Raw genomic sequence first — 8,125 nt, forward strand, 5'->3', positions numbered from 1 at the left:
GCACATAAGATTATTGGTAATTTTACAAAAAAGGCTGTTCTTCAGAGAAAACCCCTAAACTTTATGTTTTTGTCGGCTAACCCCCCTAACTACCACCTGGACTGTCATTTTTAATAATTTTAAAGATAATTGTCACAAACCCTTGGTCACGTTTAACCAAAATACCGGGATTAATTAAATTAATAATTACAGTGTTAACTTAAAAATGGGTATTTTGGTTATCTTACCATTTTACCTAACATCGTTATAGGGTCAGTTTAAAAAGTTGAAAACGTTTGGGGGTTTTTTCTGAGACACCTCAAACTTAACGGGGGCTGAGTGACATTTTTAAAAGTTTAAGGGGGTTATCTGAAAATTAGTCTATTGAATTTCTTTTTTTTTCTTTTTCTTTTTTTTTGGGGGGGTGGGGGTCTCTCATGGATAACTTTGAATGGACGCTTGGTTACTCTGTAGGATTTGGGCTCTATCATGTAGACTCCAAAACACAGGTAAGAACTCCAAAATTATCGGCTAAATGGTACGAGCAATTTCTAAGCGGAGAGTTGGAGACCGACCTGAAGTCGTCTGTTTAATGTTAGGAAAATATGCGAAAATTACTATGTTATAAATGAAATTGGTTATCTGTAAATGTAATGGTGTAAACTGGATATTGCTTGATGTAAAAGGATTTCTTTTGTGTGCCAGATCATTTCGGCTACGTTTGGTTTGAGAGGAAGGGAGAGAAAAGAAAAAGAAAGAGAAAGTAAAAAGAAAGGAAAAGAAAAAGAAAAGAAAATGATAATCCTTTTATTGTTTGGTTAGAAAGAATATTGTAAGGAAAGTTAAAAGAAAATTCATAAGAAAGTCATTTTCTCTTGTTTGGTTACCTTTATAAGAAAAGAGGAAGAAAAGTATCACAATATAATTTTAATTCATATTTTTTAGAATTTGATTCAGATTTTAAATAATTTACAAAAAGTAATTAAATTAAATTATGATTCTATCATATTTTCAAAAAATTTACAAGTTACCAAACATGTTTGCACAATCTTAACTAAGAAAATTTAGTCAAATTTACGATGACTCTAAATTTGCATATAATCTTATATGGTCTTGGACTTGCAAGTTATTCATAACCTTAGGTGAAGAAAGATGATTCCGAATAAGCTCTAGACAATGATGCAATTCAGGCATAATTATTCAAAATTAGTATCATTCATATCTTAGGAAGTAACAGGTTAATAAACATGTATTAATCCGTTTCTCACACATAATATTTGCAGAACAACATTTCTCACACATAATATTTGCAGAACAACATTTCTCACACATAATATTTGCAGAAAGAAAGATCAATGAAAAAACCAAAAACAAATCTAAAGTTGGAAGAAAATTCATTAATTAAAGAACAACATTTCTCACACATAATATTTGCAAAAAGAAAGGTCAATGAAAGAACCAAAACAAATCTAAAGTAAATGTCATGATATTCCTAATATAAAGTATATAATCCGTTTCTAGTCATAAAGTCTACTACAATCAATTTCATATAAAAAAACCTTAACCAACAGAATCTATTACAATCAATTTCATATATAGAGAATCTTAACCAAATAGAGAGAGAAAAATATGCCAACGTCCTTGGTTTTTGACTTTAGTGAGCCCATCAAAACATCAATCTCGCATCCTTCATCCCCTGAAATTAATTTTTGACTTTAGTGAGCCCATCAAAACATCAATCTCGCATCCTTCATCCCCTGAAATTAATTCAAAAAATTTCAAATAAGTAGAATATAAAGGTCCAATATAGTTATAACTTAGAATTTGCTACAAATTATATCTAACACTGTAAAAAGTAAAACATAAACGAAGACGTGAGCTCCAATATAGTTATAACTTAGAAGTAAACCAACATAACTCTCTATAACTCTCTATCACAATGAAGAAAGATTCCTACACTTCTGCCTATTTGTTCTCATGTGACGATCCCACAAATCAAACCAAGATCCTTGTCTGCTCCTATTTGTTTTTGTTAATACTTAAGATTGTTCCTAGCCACTAGCAAGTACAGATACAATGATCAGGGTACCTTCAACATGACATATACATTTATTCTGAGCAGATTTGCCTGCTGACGAGGGAGTTTACTGGGATTAACGTGATAGTTTAGTCTTCAGTTATTCAAATGCGTAATGATGGTTCATAGCCGATCCCGCCACCTCAGGCAAGGTGAAAGTATCGATGTCCCACACGAAGCTTTACACTTAGAGATCATATCTCAACTATTTGTACATCAAGGATGATTGGAAGAAGGTCGCTGTCCTGAACATCATCTTCCTTGTATTTCTCAGCTCAACATCAAGTGGTCAAGGATATCAATCAGCAAGTTGAAAAAGAGTAACATACGAGTAATTAAGAGAAAAAAATAAGAGAAAAAAAGGAAAATAAGTACCTGTACCAACACTGATCTCTACTCTTAGGCCATCTGATAGGTGGCTTGTACCCATCTGGAGGAGGCACCAAACATTCTTTCCTTTCAGACATTGGTGGGCAATGGCGCTCCATAAAACTACCCATCTGGAGGAGGCACCAAACATTCTTTCCTTTCAGACATTGGTGGGCAATGGCGCTCCATAAAACTAAGTCTGTAATTTCCATACTTTCTCCATCTATGCCAAATTAATAAGTTAAATCTTCAGTATACTGGCAGAATTGGCGATATTTTGTCAAGAAAAATCGAGAAACTACATAAGCTCTAAGGAGATCATTGTCTTTGAAATCAATGTTTTCCTTGCCATGGTCATAAAACATGGAAAAGAAAATGTTGTACTGCATATGAATGCAATTCTACATATCACTATGTTTGAACAAATGAAACTTTGATTTATCTATTAAAATGATATGGCCCCTACTTTAGAAATTACTAAAAAGATTTCCATGTTCGCTACTGCAGTGCATTTTATATATGGGGGTAGAATGTATAACAAAGAGCGAACATGCAGCATGACACCGAATTCCTTCTTCAAAATGGGCACAAGAATGGGGCAACAATACATTAGGTCAGTTAAATATTTTTCTGCCAACTAGCTTCTGGCTATGTACTCGTATTATAAAACCCACTAGGGATGATGTCATTTTCATGCACAAAGAAATACAATCTAAAATGAGCAGTACTGGAAGTACCTTAGGGTCTGTGCACGGTGTATAATCTTGATAATCGATGCCACATTCTGGAAATGCAATAGGCTTGACTTGAAGAGGGGACAAAGCGGTATCTTTTCGAGATTGAGCAGTTGGGACTGCAACTTTTGTGGAGAATCTGTTCTTCTCGGAGCAAAAAATTCCTCCAAGATAGAATGAAAATCCACACAGTACAACAAACATCAAAGCCATGGGGACTGCCCTGGAACTTTTTTTTGGGGAAGTCCACGGTTTCGCATCTTTATTCTTCATTTTATGTATTATTACAGAGGGCCTGATAGAAGAAACGTATAACAAGTGTTGGGTCGGAGTCACGCCCGTCGCCGCGGAAGCGATATCACCTGAGAGAGAGCCCTGACTTTCGTTGTCACAAAAGCACAAGTCAACCTCTAAATTCTTGTTTCTCAAAGGAAACGAGAAGTGCGCGCGCAAGCAAGCAGGGGGCGGGGCGGCGCTTTCACGCGCGGGCTCGAGATCGCGTGCGCGCGCGCAAGCAAGCAAGGGCGGCGTTCTCGTGGGCGTGGGCAGACAGGCCCACGGGTAGGCCCCACACCCCATCACAATTCTCCACCTCGTTCATCATTTGATAAACCTCAAATTTTGAACGACAACACCAGAAGAACCCCCTACGAACTCCACCAGAGAGATATAGGCCAAACCAGGCCAAACCAGCTGCGTCACTATACCGCGACTGCCTACGTACCCTCCACCGGGATCAAGCTAATCGTAGTTCTGCAACTATTCTCCAACATAGTCTCCACCTCACCTCCATCACTGCCCCGCAGGGCCGTGCCCTCTTGGGCAAATTAACACGGGCTGATATGAAGCAAGTCCAAGCAATGCTGGAACTTGCTACCTGTCACCACCTTGGTTAACATGTCTGCGGGATTCTCATTCGTATGCACCTTCATGAGAGAAATATCGCCTTCCTCTATGACATCCCGCACAAAATGATACCTGACATCGATATGCTTGGTACGAGCATGGTGAACTTGATTTTTCGCCAAGTGAATCGCACTCTGACTGTCGCACCACAAGTTCACGCTCTCCTGCTCAACCCCCAAATCGTCTAGAAGACCCCACAGCCACAATGCTTCCTTCACTCCCTCCGCCATAGCCATGTACTCGGCCTCTGTTGTAGAAAGTGCCACTTTAGCCTGCAACATCGATCGCCAACTAACTGGAGCTCCATGTATTCTGAATACATAACCAGTAGTAGATCGTCGTCTATCTAGATCACCCGCATAATCTGAGTCCACATACCCGTCGACCTGACATGTATCTCCACCAAAACATAGACCCGTATCCGCGGTACCTTTCAAGTACCTCAGGACCCATTTCACCGCTTCCCAGTGCGCCTTTCCCGGATTCGCCGTGAATCTGCTGACCACACTAACCGCCTGTGAAATATCAGGGTGTGTACACACCATTGCGTACATTAAGCTGCCAACTGCACTAGCATAAAGGACACGCTCCATGTGTGCCTTATCTTTCGCTGTAGTGGGAGATTGTTTACCTGAAAGCCTAAAGTGTGGAGCCAATGGGGTCACCACCGACTTCGCACTTTGCATCCCGAACCTCGTGATCACCCGCTCTATGTAGCCCTTCTGACTCAAGAACAATCGCCGATTCGTCCGCTCTCTTCTAATCTCCATACCCAGTATTTTTCTAGCAGCGCCCATGTCCTTCATCTCGAACTCTTTACCAAGTTGAGATTTTAGCCTATCTATCTCCACCTTGTTTTTCGATGCAATAAGCATGTCATCCACATATAAAAGGAGATAGATATAATTACCTCCACGAAGCTTTCGAATGTAAACACAACAATCATAGTCGCTTCGGGAAAACCCATGCTTCAGCATGAAGGAGTCAAATCGCTTGTACCACTGCCGTGGAGATTGCTTCAATCCATATAGTGATTTCCTCAAGCGACAAACATGATTCTCCTTGTTCTCAACCTTGTAACCCTCAGGTTGATGCATATAGATCTCTTCATGGAAAATTTGCAAAGAAGAGAATAAAGAAAATTTGACTTTGATTCCTTTGATCTCGATTACAACTTGATTACAAAAGAGAGGAGAACGAAATTGGTTCTTCCTCTTTGTTTAAAACTGGGTTCTTCTCGGTGGCGATGGAGTGCCTCCCTCGAATGCTCACGTCGAGTTTGCTCTCCGTTGACGATCCGCACGTCTTGATTCACTGGAACGATGTCTTCTCCTCACGATTTGACGTTGTGGAGAACTTGCGTGGCAAGTTTAAAACTCTTGATGAGTTGATAACTCTGATCGAGTTTGAACTCTTGAAAAAGAGTTAATTTGAACCGAAGATCGGTTATAAGCCAAGGACAGAGGCTCCCTGTTGCTGAAGATGATCTTCGTTGGGAGATGATGCCGATCTCCTCAAAAGCCTGTCTCCAATGGTTGATCCAAACCAAGAAAATCCAAACGGAACTCAGTTGAGTTTTTCCATATTTATAGGGAATTAAGGGGTGTAACCGCCCCCTTAATTCTCTCCATAATGGGGTGTAAAGTTTTTCCATATTTATAGGGAATTAAGGGGTGTAACCGCCCCCTTAATTCTCTCCATAATGGGGTGTAATCGCCCCCAAATCGTGGGAAACGGTTTTAGAACCGTTCAGCTCATGTTGAATGAGTCAAACAATGCCCACGTTGGCGTTCAGGATCCTAACTCCACATTTTAGACTGGAGACACGGAGTTGGGTACCCGCAGGGCGTAGAAAAATGCGAGGGTCGACCTTGGCGTTTTTGATGTTGTGACGCGGGGTTCGACCCTGGTGTTTTGATGTTGTAACGCGGGTTCGACCTTGGCGTTTTGATGTTGTAACGCGGGTGTCGACCCTGGCGTTTTTGATGTTGTAACGCGGGTTCGACCCTGGCGTTTTGATATTGTAACGCGGGTTTCGACCCTGGCGTTTTTTTTTTGATGTTGTAACGCGGGTTCGACCCTGGCGTTTTACTATTGACACACGGGGAGGACCTCCGCATTTTGGTGTTGATACACGGGGAGGACCTCCGCGTCTTGCCTTGAAGGGATTATCACCAAGTAATCTCTTTTTGTCATAGCGTTGCAAAGATCATTGTCTTGTAATCTTCGTCTTGGCTCCTTGAGAATATGAGAGTCGTCAGATTGTAACTCCCGATGTTGATTGCGAATGCTGTTGAACTAGAGCTCTCATCGGTTGTCGTGAAGGTCGTCAGATTGTAACCTTCAGCGATCTACGTGAAAGTCTTCAAATTGTAGCCTTCTGGAAGTCGTCAGATTGTAACTTCCATCATCGGTGTTTGATGGAGGATAAGCTATCTATTGTGATTTTTAGACAGCCTACAGAACCCTCTCCAAAGTTTTCGAAAGTTCGCGGTTGACTGGGACGAATTTTCGGAATACTTTGGATCTTAACTCTGATCTTGGAGCTGTTGATTCCTTGTGGTAAAGGATTTGTTCTCTGCACTCGCTTCGAAGGCATTTTGGTTGAAGGGATTTGCCACGTAGGACCTGTGTGAAGGTATGCGTCATAATCCTGCTTCTGGAATGTGGGGGTGGACCCTGCATTTTGGACTTGAGACGCGGGTGTGACCTCGGCGTTCAGTTTTTTGCATCGCGTGTCTGACCTCAGCGTTTGGTTTTCGCATCGCTGGTCTAACTTCGGCATTTTGACTTGAAACGCGGCTATGACTTTGGCGTTATCGTCTTTGCATCGCGGGTCTGACCTCGGTGTTTCGATGTGAGACGCGGAGGTGACTTTCATGCATTTTTGACTAAGTCTTTGAGACTTGTCTTCAGCTTATTCGTTTCAAGTCTTGGCTCACGTCCATTAAGCTGGTGGGCCTGAAAACCTGCATAGGATTTTTGGCAAACCCTCAGCCATCAACGGATTTGATAAGCCTTTACCGACTACCGTTTGAGTCGGGCTAGCATATGGATTGTCTAAGTCCGTTCCACATGTAACGTTATGCTAAGAGAATGAACCCTCTTAGACTTGATGCTATGATTTTGAATACATAGACTTTGTCATTTTTTTCTTCCTGTGTTATATTTTCACTTGAAACACTGAAAGAAAATTAGAGGATTTGGGATAAAGTTCCCCATGCGTGTAAGGCATGAATTTCGGCGTTATTAATAACAACCTGCTACGATGTTGAATACGTAGACTTTTGTCCTTTTTTTACGGTGAAAGACTAACCGGCAACGCGTGTTAGGTGTTGACTTATCCCTACTTAGGATTCGGGATAAAATTCTCCATACGTGTAGGCATGGATTTTTTGTGTCGTTTCTTCCTGTGTGGCTTGAAACACCGAAAGAAAGTTGGAAGTGCCAGAGGTATAGTATTAACTTTGGCATGAATTTTTACTTAAAGTGAAATTCAAAAATTTTCTTTATTATCACTAGGATAATTCTAGAAAATCTTTAATCCGCTGGGGATTTCATAATGAAAACTTGCTATTCCTGTTGAAAAAGGATTAACAAGTTCATTGGGGGGGTTTGACTGTTAGAGGTGTGATGTTAACCTAACAATATTTTATGGACCTATCGCTCTATTGAGGAGAGTCGATAAGTGGATTTTTGTCAGAGGTGTAGTGTTAACGTGACAAGAAAGATATTGCTATGGAAGCAATTTTGAGAACTTATCGCTCTATTGGAGAGAGTCGATAAGTGTGTGTTGCGATTGGGGCAACTTTGTGGACTTATCATCCTATTGGAGAGGAGATAAGTGGATTGTTGTCAGAGGTTTAGTGTTAACGTGACAGGATGTGTGTTGCGATTGGAGCAACTTTGTGGACTTATCATCCTATTGACGAGGATTGATAAGTGGATTGTTGTCAGAGGTTTAGTGTTAACGTGACAGGATGTGTTCTTATGACTTGCACAAGATTTTAGGAATTAGCGTCTCGCTGGGGAGACTTGCTAGGTGAGTTTATCATCAGGA

The 8,125-nt window shown here is 40.8% G+C and overlaps 1 long non-coding RNA gene across 2 annotated transcripts; it reads right to left on the bottom strand.

Annotated features, from left to right (window-relative positions):
* LOC109825576 lies at positions 1,477-2,542 on the bottom strand. 2 transcript variants are annotated; one of them, XR_002243026.1, is made up of 3 exons: positions 2,432-2,542; positions 2,069-2,330; positions 1,477-1,675 (listed from the first exon to the last, which is right to left on the bottom strand). It is a non-coding gene; the product is annotated as an uncharacterized LOC109825576 (long non-coding RNA). The 2 variants fall into 2 exon arrangements; XR_002243025.1 differs by lacking the exon at positions 1,477-1,675 and adding an exon at positions 1,687-1,736.

Source organism: Asparagus officinalis, chromosome 10, assembly GCF_001876935.1.
Source record: "Asparagus officinalis chromosome 10, Aspof.V1, whole genome shotgun sequence".
Lineage (NCBI taxonomy): Eukaryota > Viridiplantae > Streptophyta > Magnoliopsida > Asparagales > Asparagaceae > Asparagus > Asparagus officinalis.